Consider the following 25,367-nt stretch of genomic DNA (forward strand, 5'->3'; position numbering starts at 1 on the left):
GTTGTTTTAATGTTTGTTTGTTTGTTATTAACTAATACCTTTTTTAACTAACACTTCAACATCCTGCACAAATTAAAGAAACGTATGAGCTAAGGATGTTCTCTGACCCCAAATAAACGGGTAATGGAGTGTTCACAATCTACAATATACAGTTAGATATTCTCCTACTTCGTATGTGTGTAAATAGTTGTGCTTATGGACTAACTTTAAAACATAATCTTTATACAGAGTCACACGTGTCCAAAACATCCATGTAAGATTCAAAAGACCCAAACCTCTAAGAAAAGAGGCTTCAAAAACATAGTTTATTATAAATTCACAAAAGCATGCAAATGATGACCCTGTTTTACATTTTGAGAAATAAATGACAATTAAGAATTTAAGTGATAGTCTTTCTGTTTGACTAAATTGATACTTCATTTAGTGCAACTTTTCCCTCTATGAATTACACAAAGTGCATGCTGTTTTACACTTAAACTATTACAACAGAATCACATCTGACTATTGCACTGAGAGAGGCATATTCATCCAAGCTCGAGGCTGTTAAACAAAGTTCCACACTTTGGTAAAACCTAAATTCTAGAGGTCAACTGGGTTAAAAGTAAATGCATCATGAGTCATTTAAAACAAATACAGAAAAGCCACTATAGTGATCAGTTTTAGCGTTTGAATTGACATTTTACACATTACACTGTTTACATCTTGTTTTTGTACTGTTTTTGCAAAAAGTGTATAGTCACAGAGCGTGGTCAAACATGTTCATATAGGAATGTATGAAAAACATGAACAAATATTGCATAAAGAGAATTAAATGACGGTACTTCTAGTATGAGAGTGTTTAAGACTAAACAAATCATATTTATTTTAGAACATCTTTCTGCTATATACAAAACATTGACGTGAAAGTTGAGTATTACACTTTAAACTTGTCTAACTATTACACTTATTTTGTTATTATTACACAGTTATTTTGTGTGTGTCACTAAACAACATGGTTAAGCTAATGAATTACAGATGATAGTGGTATTTTTACGTGAAAGGAGGGAAAGGAATATTTAACATATAAAAATAAAAATATTTTAACCTATCGTCAATTTCAATTGTTAGATGAATCATCTAACAATCAACAGTTATATGTGAAACAATTAGAGTTGGTGTAAATTTGAACATCCAAAAACTGTTGTTACTTGGATGATAAATATCTTCACTTTATGATAGGAAAGTACGGACAGCGCCTTTGACCAATCCTCTACATATGGGGCACTTGCGCAGAGAAGGTGCACATTCTTTGCACACAACTAGGTGACCACAGGGGATGAAGACAATGTTCACTTCCTTATCCATGCAAACTTTGCATGTGCGCTCCTCTTGAAGTCTTCTTAACTGTTCCTCCATAGGCAAGTCTGTAAGATCTTGACTCGGGGATGCAGCTTCACTTGTCTGGGCCATCAGTTCTCTCAGCAGGCAGACATCATTCTTCTTGATCCAGTTGCGGAAGACCTCTGCTGCTGTATTTCCTTTCGACAGGACTAACTCAATGAGCTGCCCTGTCTGCTGCTTGACTGTAGTGCAGTTACGAATAATGTCATACTCTTTCTGTGAGATGATGTTCTCCTCTAGAAGATGGTCCATTAAGCTCTGCACGCTTTTTAGCTGCTGTGACATGGCAAGATGATGTTTCTTAAGAAAAGTAAGAAACTCACTTTCTCGCTCCTCCTGTCTCTTCTCATCTTCAGCACTTAGTAAATCAGACATCAACTCTTGATCGGTTTTGTAATTTTCTCCACTTGCGAGAATTTTGCTTTGAACGGTTTGCTTCACCAGGCCGCGCTCAAATCCCATCTCTAAACCAGACTTCACCACAGGATTGTTCATCATCACTGCATCCTCTGAACGGTCTTCTCCAGGACCCAGGTGTACAACAGGTGGATCAACAAATTCTCTTGAGTTGCTGTCTCCATTAGTCAATAGCTGTTCAAATAGTCTTGGAAATCTTGCTTGAATCTGATGAACAAACTCTTGGCCCTTTTCTTCCAACAGGTATTCACATCTTGGAAACCACTTGGCATGTTCTACCCATGGATCATCACCAGGCTCCCAACATCTGAGTCCACCATCACAACAAAAGCACTTCACGTCATCACGACGACCAACATAGTAAAAACCAGCCTTAGCCAATTGGTCTGGTCGAACAGTTATTCTTGAGGGCCAGTAGACAAATGTGTGCAACCTTTCTTCACACTGCTGCATTGCCGCGTTAGATACATTAGAAAGTTCGGATGGAGTTACTGTAGCAAGAGTCCAATTCTGAAAGATGTCAAGGAGTTCCTGTTCCCAACGCATGTCAGGACTGTGACAAGCCGGAGGTCGCTGGTGAGACATATCCCGGTGAGACATATCCAGGTTTAAGTAACCCACCCGCTCCTCCATTTGGCCTGAAACGGATGCCGTTGTGGTCGATGTTACGGGTGTCGCAGGGCTGTAGGATGGCTACGTTGCGAAGCAGGGAAAAGGCAGAGTGAGAGGACGACAGGTTTGTGGTGCGGGGTAAACTCTGGATTAAGACATAAAAATGTGAGCACAGGGCGTGTCCACTAAAGCCCCGCTCTCTACTGGACATCCAATGACTAGTGTCTAGTCATCCATGACAGAACACATAATCTTTAATGAACTCCTGAACAGATAGAAGGTCGACGTAGGGTGGTATGTGCTTCCTCCCTTTATGATGCAGGAACCAATGCTAAGAACAAAATCGAATTTTGTTCAACACTACAAAATGTCCTTTCTTCTGTTCTGTTCTGTACACAGCGGGCCAATTAGTTGTATCATTTGAAAAATCACCACACATTTTTCAGAGACGCGATAAGCCTCGGTGGATCGTGGCACAGCACATTCAGGCGTGGTATGGAAATGGTTAGCACCTCGGGAATACAGTAATTAAAATACAGAAAACATTCCGCAACTCTTTACAATGATCTCTGAAATATTTAATCTTTTAAATCATGTAGTATTTTTAATTATTCTAAATATTATTATTATGTATACTATTATAATACTATTTTTGTGAGCTCAGAAATTAACAAAACAGAAATGTTTGTAATTTTTTATTTATTTATTTATATTTCAACATTATACTTTCGAGTATACATTGAAGTAGTGAAAAAATGATAGACCGGCAAACCGGGGGGGGGGGGGGGGGGTGTGCGAAGTCCTGAAATATTTATCAGGACAACAGCTCACCCCGCCCCGCTGGAGGGGTCGTCATCATGACACCGTAAACAGCTGTATAGGATTACATATAATGCCACATTGAATCAGAAGTTTCGTCATGGAGAAGTTATGCATATGCCACCGGAGAGATGTCTATTTTACACCAAAATATTTATATATATACACATATATTTTAAACATATGCATGGGTGAATTGTACGTCATAAGATCTGTAACAAGCATGTAGAAAGTAGTTAGGATGTATTTCATTTTGCCTGGCTTTAAGTTCATTTTACCAACTATTAAGATGTTAAAGTTCATAGACCTTTAGCGCATTCAATTAGCCTGGGTTTCCCCATACTGCCTTGCGCGCAGCGCGATTTTATTCACGCTGCTGGACACCATGGACCAAATTTTCCCACATTGGAGGGCTCAGTCCAAAAGTGAGGTGGGGTGGGGTGAGGTGAGGTGGGTGTGGGGTGGGTGTTTGAGTGTACAGAGTTGTAAATTGAATATAATTTCTCCTGTGACATTGACGAAGCAAAGCATAGCAAATTTATTTATATAACACAATTTATACACTGGCAATTCAAAGTAGAAAGGATTAAATAATCACAAAAATGTATTCAGCCAATCGATGCTTTTCTGTGGGTATCCATTCGTTGCAGCCGTTAATCCTATTGGTGCGTATATCCATCAACAGATCCAAATGTGTCGCTCCATTTAAAAAACCTACGTGATTTTAGAAAAAATCTGTTCCAACACAGGTAAACCTTCCATTGAAACATGAATTTTAAATCGTAGTAGGCTATTTTAAGTGCTCATCCTCAGAAATAGACCACGAACATTCAGGTACATCCATTCCAAAAAGTATGTAAACGTAATCCACGAGAAGTCGGTTTCGTGTGGCCGTGGTTAATCCAGCCCACTCGCCAATAAAGAGAGGCATATCCATTCCGTCATCTCTCCATACTCCTGTATAAAATAAAATCCAATTCCTTTCCGTAAAAAAAACAAACAAATTGGCTTCTCTATTGATTTAGTCATAAACATTCGTAGCCTACACGCACGTCCTCCAGACAAGTGAAAAGTATTTCACTTGCGCTCCGCCGGCTCGAGGAGAAATCGCGTTAAACAAGGTCCTTGTGCATCTTTTTTTCGCGGCGCTATAAGGTCGAATCCTCCATAGGTTGTCTCATCGTCTGACGTAGCCATAGTGTTCTACTTGAATAAAACCACAAGTAGCCTATCTCGGGTCATGTTTGCGCTCCTTTTTAAACACCTCATGTCATGTGACTGTGACGCTGTGGGAGGGGGATTCCCGTGAGTGATGTCATTTTATGGATGTTCTTAAACCGAAAATAACCTCTCAGCTTTGAGAGGGGTGTGTTAGGGGGTGTGGTCTCTTTGAGCCGCTACACCGGTTTTCTATGGCCATTCAAGTCCGGCCAAGGAGCTGCGCGGTCGCTTTTTCTATTTGGGAGCTCGAAGGGGGGCGTGGGAAATTCCCACGGTGACTTCTGAGGAAACACTTTTATATCTTTTAAACTCTGAGTCTTTAACAATTGGTTATGTAAAAACGTAAAGCTTTTTAAACTAGTTTTATGTAAAAGTTTTACAAATAGCCTACTGTATGGAAGTTAGATCTTTTTTTTTTTTTTTTTTTTTTTGTAAATGAAAAAAAACTCTCTTAAGTTGTTTTTACTTTTCTGTATATGACTGAACGTTGTATTTTTAATGTTTTAACATCTTAAAATAACACTAACTAATTTTTTTATAACTCTTTTAGAGAAAATGCAATTTTAACTTATTTCACTGTTGTTTTAACGTTTAATATGTAATGAGTGTAATTAATGCACATATGTCTTCTTTAATGAAAACACTGTGATGTCACGTCACATCTGTGTTATCCGGAGGCCTCCAATGAGACATAAGTAAAAAGATCTAATACTGAATTAATAACTAAATTAAATAAAACGTACAAAATTTAAAACAATGTTTTGATTAAGTATTTTTTCTTCTTGGCTTCACAGACCGATTTCTCATTCGTGTTGTGCTTTCGGAGCGCAAGGATGCTTTGCGAGACAGTGAAAGATCTATTTTAGCTAAGATCTATACAAAAGTTTATAGCGAATTGTAATGTTAAAAAGTTTTGCTTAAAACTATTCACTTTATGTATTATTTTTTAACTGTTGTTGTTTGATATGTTGTTCACGTTTGAAACATAATTTACCATTTTTCTGCTTAGTGAAAGACATTCTATAACTTGTTTTAAATTATTTAACGTTGACTTTTTTGTTTTTAACAGGGTTTAAAATCTGTATACGTAAGAAGACATTATTGTCTACATTTTTCTGATAGGCCTAGCGTTTTAAATACTAGCCTACACCTATTTAAAGATCTGTATCATTTTATTAAAGTTATTTTATTATTAAAATTGTATGTGAAAGTGTCACATGTGTGTGGAAAATGTTTGCCTAGCGCTTACGTTTCACGGTTTAAAGTTAAAAGGACATAGTTTTGAACAGAATCGTTATTTTTATTCCAAATACACATTCTCAAACAATAATCAGATTTCTCCATTGGGCTGTAGTGAATAAATCAGTAAATTAGTGAATATAACTCAACTAAAGCATGAATTAACTCTAACTTAACTAATAATTTTAACTATTAATTTGAACTAAAATCTAGCTATTAATTCTAGCTTTTTCAGATAGCGTTGTAAACGTACGAATACTAAACCGTTGTATTTTAACTTTATACATACATTGTTTTAAAAAAGTTTTTAAATGATTAGGTGAAACAAAACTCTTCTTTAATTAAAACAACTCACTGATCTGTTACTAGATACATAGGTGGCTTGGGAGGGGGTCTTGGTGTGGGAGGTGTCTAGGGGTGGGAGGTGTCTAGGGTGGGAGTGGTCTACCTGTGGCTACTGGGCAGATGTCACACAGGTCAGTCTAACTTTTGGGGTGTAACTGTTCGGACATGTTTCATTGAGCTCCCGGGATATTACTTTGGTGTTGGATTATTCTTTCGTGTTTTGGATATACCTTTTGGATACACATTGGATATACCTTTGATGTGGTAAATACCATTGGATATACCTTTTGGCTCTCTTTCAACAAACGGATTTACAAAAACGTAAGGATTAGTATTTTTAGATACTGTGATTTTTAACATGGTGTGGTTTTAATATTATGTGTTTGAGACACTTTTTAAACTAGTTTGTGTTTTATGTAACAGTTTTACAAATACTGTATGGATGGATGCACTTACTTTTCTGTAAATTATTGATTTTTAACATCTTAACTCATTTTTAATAACTCTTTTAGAGAAAAATGCAATTTTAACTTATTTCATTAATGTTTAACATCTTTAAAATGTTGTTTTAGACGTTTTAATGCTAACACATTTTGATATCTTTACGAAAATACGCACTTTTAAAGATACTTTATGTAAAATGTAGCATTTTATAAATAATGTGTGAAAGTTAAATGATTATGGATCTACATTTTTAAAAATTATCTTTTTGTAATGAAAAAACTCTTAACTCGTTATACTTTTCTGTAAATGACTGAACATTGATTTTCAATGTTTTAACATTTATGTTTTAACATAAAATGTTGTTTTAGATGTTTTAATGCTAACACATTTTTATATCTTTAAGAAAATACACACTTTTAAAGATATTTTATGTAAAATGTAACATTTTATAAATAATGTGTGAAAGTTAAATGATTATGGATCTACATTTTTTAAAAATTATCTTTTTGTAATGAAAAACTCTCTTAACTTGTTATACTTTTCTGTAAATGACTGAATATGTTTTAACATAAAATGTTGTTTTAGATGTTTTAATGCTAACGCATTTTTTATATCTTTAAGAAAATATACACTTTTAAAGATACTTTATGTAAAATGTAACGTTTTATAAATAATATGTGAAAGTTAAATGATTATGGATCAACATTTTTAATAAATTATCTTTTTGTAATGAAAAACTCTCTTAACTTGTTATACTTTTCTGTAAATGACTGAACATTGATTTTCAATGTTTTAACTTAAAATGTTATTTTAGATGTTTTAATGCTAACGCATTTTTATATCTTTAAGAAAATACACACTTTTAAATGTACGTATGCGTTTACGCGTTTGATATGTTTTAATATTTGTTTAATGTCTTAATACTAATACATTTTGATAGCCTTAAGATAATGCAATTTAAACTTTTTTCATTGACATTTTAAAGTTTTTAATGTGCAACTAATGTGTTTTACAAATGTGTGAGAACACATGTGTATTTTAACTTTATACAACGTTTTATATTATTAAATATATAATTTAATATATCATTTAATTTATAATATATCCCTGGTTCTGATCACGCCCATATGGGAGGAGCAAGCGTGGGAAAATTCTCACGGTCACGTGACCTGTCCGGAGGTGGGAGGGAGGGGTAGAAGGGGGTGGGGCAATCGTGGGAAAATTCCCACGGTCAAAAAGGGGGCGGGGCAAGCGTGGGAAAATTTTCACGGTCAGAAAGGGGGCGTGGCTTAAGGGCCATAAATCAATCAAAGTGACATATCCCGCCCTTTAACCTCTCTCTGACCTGCCCTGTACAGTTTAAGAATCTGTAGCCATAGTAGAGGACTATTATTTTGTTGAACAGACCTGACCAGAGCGACAACTGATGACGTCACATGCTCAGATTTGCTTGACCAATCGGCGGAAGGGGGCGTGTCAGGCCGCCCAGATGTGGAAAACGAATTTTGAAGTCATTTATTCGTTTTTTTGCCTGTGAACCAAAAAACGAAAAATCAAGCCGAAATCTCGTTTTTTCGTTTTTTTGAAAAAACGAAAAAAAGAATAAAGGGGCCGTTTTCTCATTTCTGATTATTAAATTTCAAATTGAACAAAGAACTGCAAAGCGTTACACGGACCGTATAGGCTAAAACACATCAGCATGTTGAAACTTTGCATGTTCGTCATGAGAAAAAATGAGAAAAAGTCACAAAATATCAAGAAAAAAAACCATAAGGGTCCGTGTAAATCCGTGTATCATTCGTTCAATCGTTTTTTGATTTAATATTGAAAGTAGAAAAATGAGAAAACAGTTCCTTTTTCGATTTTTCATTTTTTCCAAAAAACGAAAAACAAGAATTCAGCTTGATTTTTCGTTTTTCGTTCTGAGGTAGCAAAATTAATAAACAGCTGGAAAATTCGATTTATTGCAACTACATTTAATCTTTTTTTCATCAAACAACCAGACTAACGAGTGGTTCGACACAACCCGTACTGGGAAATAAACTAGACAGGGCTTTCTTCTGTGTAGATATAAATTCACCTAACTTTATGCTTTGCATCAGCTCGGTATGCAGGGTAAATGACAACTGCCTAACATGGTCGCCCTCGATCGCCCAGTAATTTTTTTTAAATAATAAATGTAGATATAGATAATCAATATAATTAGTTATAAATTAAATATTTTAACACTTATAGAAAAAGAAAAGAATAATGCATTGACTATATATAGCCTAAGCCTAGGCTATATTAACATAAACGCATGAAATGTCATTCAGACTGACTATCTAACAACCGGAGAACAGAGAACAACATAGATATTAAAATACATACTCTTCTGAGTTTTATAATGTAGGCCTTATTGTGTTTTATTAAAATTTATTAATTTATATCTCAAAGATGTGCGCTTGTGCGCAGTGCACTGGGTCATGTTGAGAGGGAAACAAACGCATTTTTATTATTAGCCTATTCAGAAAAAAAACGGTAAATAAAATTCAACATTAACATTATAAACACTATTAATAACATATAGGCTATTTCTATGCGTATTTTACTTCCCCTTACCATTACTTCCCCTTTGACATTTGCCTATGTCAAATCCTTAAATGAATGGTATTCAGAAAACAACAAGAATAAAAAATAAGTAGCCACGTATAATAAAAATATAACCTAATAGCTTATAATAATAGCCTATTGTGTCCTTTATTATAAACAACATTTAGCCTATTTTAAACGCCAAGCCTAAACAAATTTAGGCTATTTGAATCGAAACTGAAACTGTACCGGCGTTGGTTTCGCGCATCTCGGTCCCAAGTTTCCATATTTGCAATGCAAAATTTCGATGCTAACTATAATGTAAAGAAGGCTTTAAACTTCAGTCGAGTCCCAATATAGGCCTACACGTATAGGCTAAATCATCATCTTCACAGCATGGGAAATGAGTTTGGATTAACTGCTGTGCGGCACAGCCTTTATATTGTACAACAGACGAATTAAATTAAGCAGAATAACTTTTTATATATTTGGTTGACTGTGTTTTATTTTAATAATGAACAGGCTGCGATGTCAAGTTAGCAATGCCAGAAGTGAACTGATAATAGCCTATGTTGCCTATGTTGTGAGAGCGAGCGATGCGTCAGCGCCATCACTTGGAGTTGTTGCTCAGCAGGGGAAATAACTTCGTTATTCGTTACTCTGTCATTCGAAACAGTAAAAATTTATGTTTTTATTTGTTTACATTCAAAATGACTACAAAATGTCATGCCTTTGAAAAATAAAGAAAACAACATGATTTCTACATGCGTCTCAGTCTCCTTGAACATCTTTCTGGCGCACACCAAAAATGAACCAAAATAGAGTGAATAGCCTTCGGACGCGCCTACTTTTCAAAGTCAACATTTAGATTATTTGAAGTAAAATGCATTATATAGTCACTCAGGAATAAAACTCAGCGTGGTTCATGATAAAAAAAAAAAAAAAAAAACTTTACAGTTCGGAAAATATGAAAATAGCAAACCCCTGGCACTTGAGAACTCTGGTCTACAAAGAAGAAAGCCCCGTCTAGTCTATTCCCCAGTACGGGTTGTGTCGAGCCATTCATTAGTCTCGTTGATGGAAAACATGAAAAAGTTGCAATAAACGCGTTAAGAATCCACACAACGGAGGACTCTTATTCTGCAGTGCAGAACTGAGGAAGAGCTGATGACGGGACAGTTTGATCTTCGGCTGACAAATCAGAGGAAAGGGGCGTTCCATTCACGCCCACGTGTAGAAATCGAATTTTCCATCTGTTTATTCATTTTGCTACCTCAGAACGAAAAACGAAAAATCAAGCTGAATTCTTGTCTTTCGTTTTTTTGGAAAAAAACGAAAAATCGAAAAAGGAACTGTTTTCTCATTTTTCTACTTTCAAAATTAAATCAAAAAACGATTGGAATGAAAAAATGAGAAATAAAAACCAGCTCGTTTATTCGTTTTTTAGTTAAGTTTAAAAAACGAAAAATGAGATTTTGGCTCGATTTTTCATTTTTCGTTTGTAGTTTAAAAATCGGATTATGGGTTCGATATTTCATATGCACACGTGGGCAGCGCCGAAACGCCCCTTTCATCTGATTGGCCAAAACGCTCCGCCTTCAGTAAGCTACGAGCTTTTCTTTCTGTCAGGCAAAATAAGAGTCAGTACGAGTGCGGCTCTGACAAATGCACTTTAATAAAATAATGTCTGAAACCACCACTCACTGTGAACTACGCACAATATTTGAAGCAGAAATATGTTGCTGGTTCACGTAATTTGTGCTGCTGCGACTTGCAAGTGTGACTCCATTAAATGTGAGCCATATGACAGATTATTTTAGCATCATGTATTTCCCATTGATAAATACAGTGCAAATAGTTTAAATATCTCTTTTGATAAAAGGGAAGTGGAAATAAAAATCAATAATAGGCTGAACTGTACCATGATAATATGTCTGTAATATTAGATGTCCGTAGATGACCTATCCATAACTGTTACATTAGAGTTAGGGGATTACACAGTTTGTACAGTATAAAAATTATTATGTCTAAAGTTACCATATAACATGAAAACTCAACAACCCAATGGGAATGTATATTGTGTAAAACATCCAGAGGTGGACAGTAACAAAGTAAATTTACTTGAGTACTGTACTTAAGTACACTTTTTGAGTATCTGTACTTTACTTGATTTTACTGTAGGCCTACTTGAAACGGATTTTCATTTTCAACGTTGGGTTGGATCTTCTGAATCTGAATTTTGTCATTGTTTTGGTGCACACTAGCTTATAGATAACAGTAAGGCTAACATATTCATACTAAAAGCCCAAAAACATTAAATCACACTACTGGAACTGTGTTCTAGAAATAAACTTGATTTTGATATGAGGGTAGAAAGGCAGGCATAGATTCAGAGGCAAGGTACTGTAAGTATTAGACACAACAATGCAACAATAATAAAACAATGCAGTGACATTTACTTTTGATAGTACTTTTAAAAACGAGTAGGCTTCTTCTGTACTTTTACTTAAGTAAAAATTAGTCTTTACAACTTTTACGGAGTAATATTTGACCAGTAGTATCTGTACTTTCACTCAAGTAAGGAAGTTGTGTAGCCTACTTTGTCTTTGTCCACCTCTGAAAACATCTGTTCATAATCTGTGATTACACAATTCCAATAGCCTACGGACAGCACCAGGAGGCGTCTGGAATAACTCTGCACTGATCAATCCGCATTTTTACAGTTTTTCTCAGTCGCTTTGGTGCATTTCTCACATCACTATTTACATTTGCACAACAGTTAGTTCAACCTCCACAACATTTAGTCATTTGTGCACATCATAGTAGCAGTTTCTCATTCCTCCCAACAAATTGCAAATGCTTTTGGACATGCATCAATTGCTTTCATACAACTCTCTGCTGTTTTATAACATTATCATTTGCTTATGTCATGTCAGTCAAAATTAACTATACTTGTGAATGCTGAATAGTCATTCCATATAAAACTAATAGTCCTCATTTCATTGCTTGAGTCATTACATACAAAAATGTTGAACTAGTTGTCAAAATCTGTCATTTAAAAAAAAATAAAAAATCCTGAAAAAGTCTCCTAAATTGAACAATTTGCAATTGAGCAAGAGATGATATTCGCTGTGATGTAGATTAAATTATGTGACCAGACAGAGAGGAACGTCTGGATGTGCATGAATGATTACAGTCCTATGTATGTTGTATGTTCAGTTCCAATACAGTATATTGGCCTACTGCAATATTGTGTACAGTTGTGCACAGCTCTACCCAAAGGGAGTTTATGTTTGTTGTAAATAAGGGTGTATTTTTTTCTTTTGCACAATGCTGTGAACAAATTAGAATTGCAAAGAGCATATGCAGTAAAAATGTGAAACATACATATATTCAGTGTCTTGTACTCAGTTACCTCATCAATACAGTAATGTGTAACTTTACTGTATTTTTCAAATGGCTGTGCAAATAGTATTTAGTGCTGTATTGAGCATTTTCAGGTAGTGTCACCAAGATCTGACTTTTTTGCATTGGAAAACATTTACAGAGTAAACTGTCGTAATGAAAACATGACTAAGCCATTTGACTATCTTGTTCATAAACAATGGTGTCAGGACTTTTTATTTTGTTGACACTGACACTTTTATTGACATGAATACTTAATTTTGAGGAATGGGCTATCCATTTTGAGCAAGTGACACGCTTTTGCAGGTCATCAACTAGGTTTTGCAGTTTGTACTAATTGTTTTGAGAACTGCATTAACTGTTGTGCAAATGTAAATAGTGTTATGAGAAATGCACCAAAGCGACTGAGAAAAACTGTAAGCAGCTAATTTTACAGTAGGCTCATATTCAAAATGTCCTTCTCATATAACGGCAACGACTGCACAAATGGACTTCCTTTGTGAAAAATAGCAGACCACCGTTTTAAATAAGTTTAAAAAAGGTGGTCTGCTATTTTTCTCAAAGGAAGCTCAGTCAGTCAGTCAGACAGACAGAGAGAGAGAGATAGATAGATAGATAGATAGATAGATAGATAGATAGATAGATAGACAGACAGACAGACAGACAGACAGACAGACAGACAGACAGACAGACAGACAGACAGACAGACAGACAGACAGACAGACAGACAGACAGATAGACAGATAGATAGATAGATAGATAGATAGATAGATAGATAGATAGATAGATAGATAGATAGATAGATAGATAGATAGATAGATGTGCCTTTATGCGCTCGTCTTCACAAAAACTACATGCAGGGTTTTAAACATCTCGTGTGGACAAAATATTGTTTGTTTTGCAAAGCCATGGCAAAAAGCAGAATAACTTGTAGGCTATAGCCTATACTTAAAAAGGAAAACATATTTGCCGAGTAAAAACAGAGTTTGTGTTGTTGAATCATATATTTTTTTCTAGTAGGCTAGGCTACATCTTAAAATATAGAGCTCATGACAAATAAAAGTTCCATATGGACAAAAATTAAATGCAAAAACCAGTGTGAATAACAGTATCTTAAAATAGAGAGTGGATATGGCCTATTTATGAATAAAATAAATTGTCATTTAAACTGATGCAAACAGGGAAAGAGAGTAGAAAACACTTATTATCCTGTTGCCCCCTCTAGTGGACAGCATTAAGTAGTACGGCCTTCATTGCTCAGATAACGCAAGTCAATGGATTTTTTGGGAAAGTAAGTCTGAACAGTGAGAAAAGATATAAGCGAGTCAGACCAGTCTGAAGGTCTGAGCTGAGTTTGGTGAAGCATTAAAGTTCTAGGCGGAGTCAATTTCTCATATTAATAATAATAATAATAATACTAATAATACTACTAATAATAATAATAATGTTCAAATATGATGGCTTTCTTAAGCCAACATAATAAAGAAAACTCAGAGAAACATCGACCAATTCAGTATTAGTTTTATAATAAACAAATAACATTTTAAAGGTATGCCGTGCTCTGCAACTTACATGATTTTAATGAATCCCAAACCTGGTAATTTTGTCAGTATTAATGTACGTGATTCTAGCTTCTCTCTTTTCTGTCTTTCTTTTCATGTGAACTGAGTAGGCTACACATGCTTACATTCATAAATATAAACTTTATTTCTATTAAATTTTCTAAATTATTTATAGCATATGTCACACACGCCTACCTGCCTTTTGATGTAAATAAAAGACGAGAGTGGTAGCCTAAATGTTACGGACATATTATCATGGTACCGTTCAGCCTATTATTGATTTTTATTTCCACTTTTATTCAAAGAGACGGAACTATTTGCACTGTATTTATCAATGGGAAATACATGATGCTAAAATAATCTGTCATATGGCTCACATTTAATGGAGTCACACTTGCAAGTCGCAGCAGCACAAATTACGTGAACCAGCAACATATTTCTGCTTCAAATATTGTGCGTAGTTCACAGTGAGTGGTGGTTTCAGACATTATTTTATTAAAGTGCATTTGTCAGAGCCGCACTCGTACTGACTCTTATTTTGCCTGACAGAAAGAAAAGCTGGTAGCTTACTGAAGGCGGAGCGTTTTGGCCAATCAGATGAAAGGGGCGTTTCGGCGCTGCCCACGTGTGCAAATGAAATATCGAACCCATAATCCGATTTTTAAACTACAAACGAAAAATGAAAAATCGAGCCAAAATCTCATTTTTCGTTTTTTAAACTTAACTAAAAAACGAATAAACGAGCTGGTTTTTATTTCTCATTATTTCATTCTAAACAGGAAATGAAATGACCAAAAAGTACACGGACCCATAAGGTTAACCAGTATTTCCAACAACTAGAAAATCTAAGGGTTCTTACTTCTTTCACATGAATGCAGCAATCGCACTCGGGTGCGCACCAAAAGCGGTACGCTTTCAGACGAACGGAGCGGTTCGTTTGTGGTGAGAACATGATCCGACCTCGAACAGACCCAACTGCCTAAGAACTGTGCATTTTTGGACTAAACCAGCTGCCGTAGTCAGAGTGCGTTGTGCATTATGTCATTGTTTAGCAACATAATTTTTCTCCCTTGTCCCGGAATGAACGGAACTACAGATGTGAAAGCACCCTAAACGGTTCAAATTGACCCGCAACATAACACAAGGGTTAGGGGTGCTGAGGGGGACCTCTGGCGTGGAGTCCGAAAAAAAAAAATATGGGTGGTAATAAAAATCAAGTTTAAACAAACTCGTGTTGTGTTTTGGCTATGCATACATATTACGTGTGTTTGTGGTTGTATTTTACGCTGTAGGCTACAATTACACTGGGTCACCAACATAGTCCAGCACAGTTTTAACTCCCGCATCCGCATAGTTTTGTGATCACATTGTTATTTCACCTTTTTGTTGTTGTTGTTTTCAAAAACAAACTCACTTTTATAATTAAACAAATAAATATTTCTTTACTAACAAAATCTTGCGCTTTTTCCTCCGCTATCGTCCTGTCAATCATCTCGCTGTCTCACCCTCGCGGCTATGATAAGCTACGTACAGTAGCCTACAATTTTATTTACCATCATCGCGGTACCCACCACATCAGCAGTTTTGCATTACAGTATTTGCATTAACCACCCCTTGTCCAAAACTGAGCGTATATTGTCTAAAAGAAGAGTTATGACTGCTGATATGCTACACTTGACTGAACATTGTGCTTCACCACACAGATTTAACTCCGCACAGCTAATAAAACCATCTGGGTGCAGATTAATATTTAATATTTCTGATATATAAATATTTCTCTGAAACGCGTTAAGTTGCACATAAGTAAGCCCAGGACCTGCCCTGAACAGTTTAATATGCGGTACGCAGAGCAGGACTATTATTTTGTTGAATAAACCTGGGGAACTAAAGTTTGACGTCACATGCTCAGATTTTCTTGACCGATCGGCTGACAGGGGCGCCTCATGACCGTCCACGTGTGCAAATCGAATTTTGAAGTCATTTATTCGTTTTTTGCCTGTGAACTAAAAAACGAAAAATCAAGCCGAAATCTCGTTTTTTCGTTTTTTGGAAAAAACGAAAAAACGAATAAAGGCGCCGTTTCTCTTTTCTGCTTATTTCATTTCAAATAGGAAATGAAATGGACGGAAGATATCCTGATTGAGAACGAATCCGTGTATCATTCGTTCAATCGTTTTTTGATTTAATATTGAAAGTAGAAAAATGAGAAAACAGTTCCTTTTTCGATTTTTCATTTTTTCCAAAAAACGAAAAACAAGAATTCAGCTTGATTTTTCGTTTTTCGTTCTGAGGTAGCAAAATTAATAAACAGCTGGAAAATTCGATTTATTGCAACTACATTTAATCTTTTTTTCATCAAACAACCAGACTAACGAGTGGTTCGACACAACCCGTACTGGGAAATAAACTAGACAGGGCTTTCTTCTGTGTAGATATAAATTCACCTAACTTTATGCTTTGCATCAGCTCGGTATGCAGGGTAAATGACAACTGCCTAACATGGTCGCCCTCGATCGCCCAGTAATTTTTTTTAAATAATAAATGTAGATATAGATAATCAATATAATTAGTTATAAATTAAATATTTTAACACTTATAGAAAAAGAAAAGAATAATGCATTGACTATATATAGCCTAAGCCTAGGCTATATTAACATAAACGCATGAAATGTCATTCAGACTGACTATCTAACAACCGGAGAACAGAGAACAACATAGATATTAAAATACATACTCTTCTGAGTTTTATAATGTAGGCCTTATTGTGTTTTATTAAAATTTATTAATTTATATCTCAAAGATGTGCGCTTGTGCGCAGTGCACTGGGTCATGTTGAGAGGGAAACAAACGCATTTTTATTATTAGCCTATTCAGAAAAAAAACGGTAAATAAAATTCAACATTAACATTATAAACACTATTAATAACATATAGGCTATTTCTATGCGTATTTTACTTCCCCTTACCATTACTTCCCCTTTGACATTTGCCTATGTCAAATCCTTAAATGAATGGTATTCAGAAAACAACAAGAATAAAAAATAAGTAGCCACGTATAATAAAAATATAACCTAATAGCTTATAATAATAGCCTATTGTGTCCTTTATTATAAACAACATTTAGCCTATTTTAAACGCCAAGCCTAAACAAATTTAGGCTATTTGAATCGAAACTGAAACTGTACCGGCGTTGGTTTCGCGCATCTCGGTCCCAAGTTTCCATATTTGCAATGCAAAATTTCGATGCTAACTATAATGTAAAGAAGGCTTTAAACTTCAGTCGAGTCCCAATATAGGCCTACACGTATAGGCTAAATCATCATCTTCACAGCATGGGAAATGAGTTTGGATTAACTGCTGTGCGGCACAGCCTTTATATTGTACAACAGACGAATTAAATTAAGCAGAATAACTTTTTATATATTTGGTTGACTGTGTTTTATTTTAATAATGAACAGGCTGCGATGTCAAGTTAGCAATGCCAGAAGTGAACTGATAATAGCCTATGTTGCCTATGTTGTGAGAGCGAGCGATGCGTCAGCGCCATCACTTGGAGTTGTTGCTCAGCAGGGGAAATAACTTCGTTATTCGTTACTCTGTCATTCGAAACAGTAAAAATTTATGTTTTTATTTGTTTACATTCAAAATGACTACAAAATGTCATGCCTTTGAAAAATAAAGAAAACAACATGATTTCTACATGCGTCTCAGTCTCCTTGAACATCTTTCTGGCGCACACCAAAAATGAACCAAAATAGAGTGAATAGCCTTCGGACGCGCCTACTTTTCAAAGTCAACATTTAGATTATTTGAAGTAAAATGCATTATATAGTCACTCAGGAATAAAACTCAGCGTGGTTCATGATAAAAAAAAAAAAAAAAAAAACTTTACAGTTCGGAAAATATGAAAATAGCAAACCCCTGGCACTTGAGAACTCTGGTCTACAAAGAAGAAAGCCCCGTCTAGTCTATTCCCCAGTACGGGTTGTGTCGAGCCATTCATTAGTCTCGTTGATGGAAAACATGAAAAAGTTGCAATAAACGCGTTAAGAATCCACACAACGGAGGACTCTTATTCTGCAGTGCAGAACTGAGGAAGAGCTGATGACGGGACAGTTTGATCTTCGGCTGACAAATCAGAGGAAAGGGGCGTTCCATTCACGCCCACGTGTAGAAATCGAATTTTCCATCTGTTTATTCATTTTGCTACCTCAGAACGAAAAACGAAAAATCAAGCTGAATTCTTGTCTTTCGTTTTTTTGGAAAAAAACGAAAAATCGAAAAAGGAACTGTTTTCTCATTTTTCTACTTTCAAAATTAAATCAAAAAACGATTGGAATGAAAAAATGAGAAATAAAAACCAGCTCGTTTATTCGTTTTTTAGTTAAGTTTAAAAAACGAAAAATGAGATTTTGGCTCGATTTTTCATTTTTCGTTTGTAGTTTAAAAATCGGATTATGGGTTCGATATTTCATATGCACACGTGGGCAGCGCCGAAACGCCCCTTTCATCTGATTGGCCAAAACGCTCCGCCTTCAGTAAGCTACGAGCTTTTCTTTCTGTCAGGCAAAATAAGAGTCAGTACGAGTGCGGCTCTGACAAATGCACTTTAATAAAATAATGTCTGAAACCACCACTCACTGTGAACTACGCACAATATTTGAAGCAGAAATATGTTGCTGGTTCACGTAATTTGTGCTGCTGCGACTTGCAAGTGTGACTCCATTAAATGTGAGCCATATGACAGATTATTTTAGCATCATGTATTTCCCATTGATAAATACAGTGCAAATAGTTTAAATATCTCTTTTGATAAAAGGGAAGTGGAAATAAAAATCAATAATAGGCTGAACTGTACCATGATAATATGTCTGTAATATTAGATGTCCGTAGATGACCTATCCATAACTGTTACATTAGAGTTAGGGGATTACACAGTTTGTACAGTATAAAAATTATTATGTCTAAAGTTACCATATAACATGAAAACTCAACAACCCAATGGGAATGTATATTGTGTAAAACATCCAGAGGTGGACAGTAACAAAGTAAATTTACTTGAGTACTGTACTTAAGTACACTTTTTGAGTATCTGTACTTTACTTGATTTTACTGTAGGCCTACTTGAAACGGATTTTCATTTTCAACGTTGGGTTGGATCTTCTGAATCTGAATTTTGTCATTGTTTTGGTGCACACTAGCTTATAGATAACAGTAAGGCTCATACTAAAAGCCCAAAAACATTAAATCACACTACTGGAACTGTGTTCTAGAAATAAACTTGATTTTGATATGAGGGTAGAAAGGCAGGCATAGATTCAGAGGCAAGGTACTGTAAGTATTAGACACAACAATGCAACAATAATAAAACAATGCAGTGACATTTACTTTTGATAGTACTTTTAAAAACGAGTAGGCTTCTTCTGTACTTTTACTTAAGTAAAAATTAGTCTTTACAACTTTTACGGAGTAATATTTGACCAGTAGTATCTGTACTTTCACTCAAGTAAGGAAGTTGTGTAGCCTACTTTGTCTTTGTCCACCTCTGAAAACATCTGTTCATAATCTGTGATTACACAATTCCAATAGCCTACGGACAGCACCAGGAGGCGTCTGGAATAACTCTGCACTGATCAATCCGCATTTTTACAGTTTTTCTCAGTCGCTTTGGTGCATTTCTCACATCACTATTTACATTTGCACAACAGTTAGTTCAACCTCCACAACATTTAGTCATTTGTGCACATCATAGTAGCAGTTTCTCATTCCTCCCAACAAATTGCAAATGCTTTTGGACATGCATCAATTGCTTTCATACAACTCTCTGCTGTTTTATAACATTATCATTTGCTTATGTCATGTCAGTCAAAATTAACTATACTTGTGAATGCTGAATAGTCATTCCATATAAAACTAATAGTCCTCATTTCATTGCTTGAGTCATTACATACAAAAATGTTGAACTAGTTGTCAAAATCTGTCATTTAAAAAAAAATAAAAAATCCTGAAAAAGTCTCCTAAATTGAACAATTTGCAATTGAGCAAGAGATGATATTCGCTGTGATGTAGATTAAATTATGTGACCAGACAGAGAGGAACGTCTGGATGTGCATGAATGATTACAGTCCTATGTATGTTGTATGTTCAGTTCCAATACAGTATATTGGCCTACTGCAATATTGTGTACAGTTGTGCACAGCTCTACCCAAAGGGAGTTTATGTTTGTTGTAAATAAGGGTGTATTTTTTTCTTTTGCACAATGCTGTGAACAAATTAGAATTGCAAAGAGCATATGCAGTAAAAATGTGAAACATACATATATTCAGTGTCTTGTACTCAGTTACCTCATCAATACAGTAATGTGTAACTTTACTGTATTTTTCAAATGGCTGTGCAAATAGTATTTAGTGCTGTATTGAGCATTTTCAGGTAGTGTCACCAAGATCTGACTTTTTTGCATTGGAAAACATTTACAGAGTAAACTGTCGTAATGAAAACATGACTAAGCCATTTGACTATCTTGTTCATAAACAATGGTGTCAGGACTTTTTATTTTGTTGACACTGACACTTTTATTGACATGAATACTTAATTTTGAGGAATGGGCTATCCATTTTGAGCAAGTGACACGCTTTTGCAGGTCATCAACTAGGTTTTGCAGTTTGTACTAATTGTTTTGAGAACTGCATTAACTGTTGTGCAAATGTAAATAGTGTTATGAGAAATGCACCAAAGCGACTGAGAAAAACTGTAAGCAGCTAATTTTACAGTAGGCTCATATTCAAAATGTCCTTCTCATATAACGGCAACGACTGCACAAATGGACTTCCTTTGTGAAAAATAGCAGACCACCGTTTTAAATAAGTTTAAAAAAGGTGGTCTGCTATTTTTCTCAAAGGAAGCTCAGTCAGTCAGTCAGACAGACAGAGAGAGAGAGATAGATAGATAGATAGATAGATAGATAGATAGATAGATAGATAGATAGATAGACAGACAGACAGACAGACAGACAGACAGACAGACAGACAGACAGACAGACAGACAGACAGACAGATAGACAGATAGATAGATAGATAGATAGATAGATAGATAGATAGATAGATAGATAGATAGATAGATAGATAGATAGATAGATAGATAGATAGATAGATAGATAGATAGATAGATAGATAGATAGATGTGCCTTTATGCGCTCGTCTTCACAAAAACTACATGCAGGGTTTTAAACATCTCGTGTGGACAAAATATTGTTTGTTTTGCAAAGCCATGGCAAAAAGCAGAATAACTTGTAGGCTATAGCCTATACTTAAAAAGGAAAACATATTTGCCGAGTAAAAACAGAGTTTGTGTTGTTGAATCATATATTTTTTTCTAGTAGGCTAGGCTACATCTTAAAATATAGAGCTCATGACAAATAAAAGTTCCATATGGACAAAAATTAAATGCAAAAACCAGTGTGAATAACAGTATCTTAAAATAGAGAGTGGATATGGCCTATTTATGAATAAAATAAATTGTCATTTAAACTGATGCAAACAGGGAAAGAGAGTAGAAAACACTTATTATCCTGTTGCCCCCTCTAGTGGACAGCATTAAGTAGTACGGCCTTCATTGCTCAGATAACGCAAGTCAATGGATTTTTTGGGAAAGTAAGTCTGAACAGTGAGAAAAGATATAAGCGAGTCAGACCAGTCTGAAGGTCTGAGCTGAGTTTGGTGAAGCATTAAAGTTCTAGGCGGAGTCAATTTCTCATATTAATAATAATAATAATAATACTAATAATACTACTAATAATAATAATAATGTTCAAATATGATGGCTTTCTTAAGCCAACATAATAAAGAAAACTCAGAGAAACATCGACCAATTCAGTATTAGTTTTATAATAAACAAATAACATTTTAAAGGTATGCCGTGCTCTGCAACTTACATGATTTTAATGAATCCCAAACCTGGTAATTTTGTCAGTATTAATGTACGTGATTCTAGCTTCTCTCTTTTCTGTCTTTCTTTTCATGTGAACTGAGTAGGCTACACATGCTTACATTCATAAATATAAACTTTATTTCTATTAAATTTTCTAAATTATTTATAGCATATGTCACACACGCCTACCTGCCTTTTGATGTAAATAAAAGACGAGAGTGGTAGCCTAAATGTTACGGACATATTATCATGGTACCGTTCAGCCTATTATTGATTTTTATTTCCACTTTTATTCAAAGAGACGGAACTATTTGCACTGTATTTATCAATGGGAAATACATGATGCTAAAATAATCTGTCATATGGCTCACATTTAATGGAGTCACACTTGCAAGTCGCAGCAGCACAAATTACGTGAACCAGCAACATATTTCTGCTTCAAATATTGTGCGTAGTTCACAGTGAGTGGTGGTTTCAGACATTATTTTATTAAAGTGCATTTGTCAGAGCCGCACTCGTACTGACTCTTATTTTGCCTGACAGAAAGAAAAGCTGGTAGCTTACTGAAGGCGGAGCGTTTTGGCCAATCAGATGAAAGGGGCGTTTCGGCGCTGCCCACGTGTGCAAATGAAATATCGAACCCATAATCCGATTTTTAAACTACAAACGAAAAATGAAAAATCGAGCCAAAATCTCATTTTTCGTTTTTTAAACTTAACTAAAAAACGAATAAACGAGCTGGTTTTTATTTCTCATTATTTCATTCTAAACAGGAAATGAAATGACCAAAAAGTACACGGACCCATAAGGTTAACCAGTATTTCCAACAACTAGAAAATCTAAGGGTTCTTACTTCTTTCACATGAATGCAGCAATCGCACTCGGGTGCGCACCAAAAGCGGTACGCTTTCAGACGAACGGAGCGGTTCGTTTGTGGTGAGAACATGATCCGACCTCGAACAGACCCAACTGCCTAAGAACTGTGCATTTTTGGACTAAACCAGCTGCCGTAGTCAGAGTGCGTTGTGCATTATGTCATTGTTTAGCAACATAATTTTTCTCCCTTGTCCCGGAATGAACGGAACTACAGATGTGAAAGCACCCTAAACGGTTCAAATTGACCCGCAACATAACACAAGGGTTAGGGGTGCTGAGGGGGACCTCTGGCGTGGAGTCCGAAAAAAAAAAATATGGGTGGTAATAAAAATCAAGTTTAAACAAACTCGTGTTGTGTTTTGGCTATGCATACATATTACGTGTGTTTGTGGTTGTATTTTACGCTGTAGGCTACAATTACACTGGGTCACCAACATAGTCCAGCACAGTTTTAACTCCCGCATCCGCATAGTTTTGTGATCACATTGTTATTTCACCTTTTTGTTGTTGTTGTTTTCAAAAACAAACTCACTTTTATAATTAAACAAATAAATATTTCTTTACTAACAAAATCTTGCGCTTTTTCCTCCGCTATCGTCCTGTCAATCATCTCGCTGTCTCACCCTCGCGGCTATGATAAGCTACGTACAGTAGCCTACAATTTTATTTACCATCATCGCGGTACCCACCACATCAGCAGTTTTGCATTACAGTATTTGCATTAACCACCCCTTGTCCAAAACTGAGCGTATTGTCTAAAAGAAGAGTTATGACTGCTGATATGCTACACTTGACTGAACATTGTGCTTCACCACACAAATTTAACTCCGCACAGCTAATAAAACCATCTGGGTGCAGATTAATATTTAATATTTCTGATATATAAATATTTCTCTGAAACGCGTTAAGTTGCACATAAGTAAGCCCAGGACCTGCCCTGAACAGTTTAATATGCGGTACGCAGAGCAGGACTATTATTTTGTTGAATAAACCTGGGGAACTAAAGTTTGACGTCACATGCTCAGATTTTCTTGACCGATCGGCTGACAGGGGCGCCTCATGACCGTCCACGTGTGCAAATCGAATTTTGAAGTCATTTATTCGTTTTTTGCCTGTGAACTAAAAAACGAAAAATCAAGCCGAAATCTCGTTTTTTCGTTTTTTGGAAAAAAACGAAAAAACGAATAAAGGCGCCGTTTCTCTTTTCTGCTTATTTCATTTCAAATAGGAAATGAAATGGACGGAAGATATCCTGATTGAGAACGAATCCGTGTATCATTCGTTCAATCGTTTTTTGATTTAATATTGAAAGTAGAAAAATGAGAAAACAGTTCCTTTTTCGATTTTTCATTTTTTCCAAAAAACGAAAAACAAGAATTCAGCTTGATTTTTCGTTTTTCGTTCTGAGGTAGCAAAATTAATAAACAGCTGGAAAATTCGATTTATTGCAACTACATTTAATCTTTTTTTCATCAAACAACCAGACTAACGAGTGGTTCGACACAACCCGTACTGGGAAATAAACTAGACAGGGCTTTCTTCTGTGTAGATATAAATTCACCTAACTTTATGCTTTGCATCAGCTCGGTATGCAGGGTAAATGACAACTGCCTAACATGGTCGCCCTCGATCGCCCAGTAATTTTTTTTAAATAATAAATGTAGATATAGATAATCAATATAATTAGTTATAAATTAAATATTTTAACACTTATAGAAAAAGAAAAGAATAATGCATTGACTATATATAGCCTAAGCCTAGGCTATATTAACATAAACGCATGAAATGTCATTCAGACTGACTATCTAACAACCGGAGAACAGAGAACAACATAGATATTAAAATACATACTCTTCTGAGTTTTATAATGTAGGCCTTATTGTGTTTTATTAAAATTTATTAATTTATATCTCAAAGATGTGCGCTTGTGCGCAGTGCACTGGGTCATGTTGAGAGGGAAACAAACGCATTTTTATTATTAGCCTATTCAGAAAAAAAACGGTAAATAAAATTCAACATTAACATTATAAACACTATTAATAACATATAGGCTATTTCTATGCGTATTTTACTTCCCCTTACCATTACTTCCCCTTTGACATTTGCCTATGTCAAATCCTTAAATGAATGGTATTCAGAAAACAACAAGAATAAAAAATAAGTAGCCACGTATAATAAAAATATAACCTAATAGCTTATAATAATAGCCTATTGTGTCCTTTATTATAAACAACATTTAGCCTATTTTAAACGCCAAGCCTAAACAAATTTAGGCTATTTGAATCGAAACTGAAACTGTACCGGCGTTGGTTTCGCGCATCTCGGTCCCAAGTTTCCATATTTGCAATGCAAAATTTCGATGCTAACTATAATGTAAAGAAGGCTTTAAACTTCAGTCGAGTCCCAATATAGGCCTACACGTATAGGCTAAATCATCATCTTCACAGCATGGGAAATGAGTTTGGATTAACTGCTGTGCGGCACAGCCTTTATATTGTACAACAGACGAATTAAATTAAGCAGAATAACTTTTTATATATTTGGTTGACTG

At 35.3% G+C, this 25,367-nt stretch overlaps 1 pseudogene across 1 annotated transcript; it reads right to left on the reverse strand.

Moving 5' to 3' along the window:
* Positions 1-1,209: 1,209 nt before the first annotated feature.
* On the reverse strand, positions 1,210-2,620 carry LOC308679970 (baculoviral IAP repeat-containing protein 2-like; annotated as a pseudogene). The gene has a single exon. The product of its transcript is annotated as a baculoviral IAP repeat-containing protein 2-like (transcript).
* Positions 2,621-25,367: the final 22,747 nt, after the last annotated feature.

The sequence above is a fragment of the Scardinius erythrophthalmus genome (genome assembly GCF_964197995.2).
Source record: "Scardinius erythrophthalmus genome assembly, chromosome: 19".
Taxonomy (NCBI): domain Eukaryota; kingdom Metazoa; phylum Chordata; class Actinopteri; order Cypriniformes; family Leuciscidae; genus Scardinius; species Scardinius erythrophthalmus.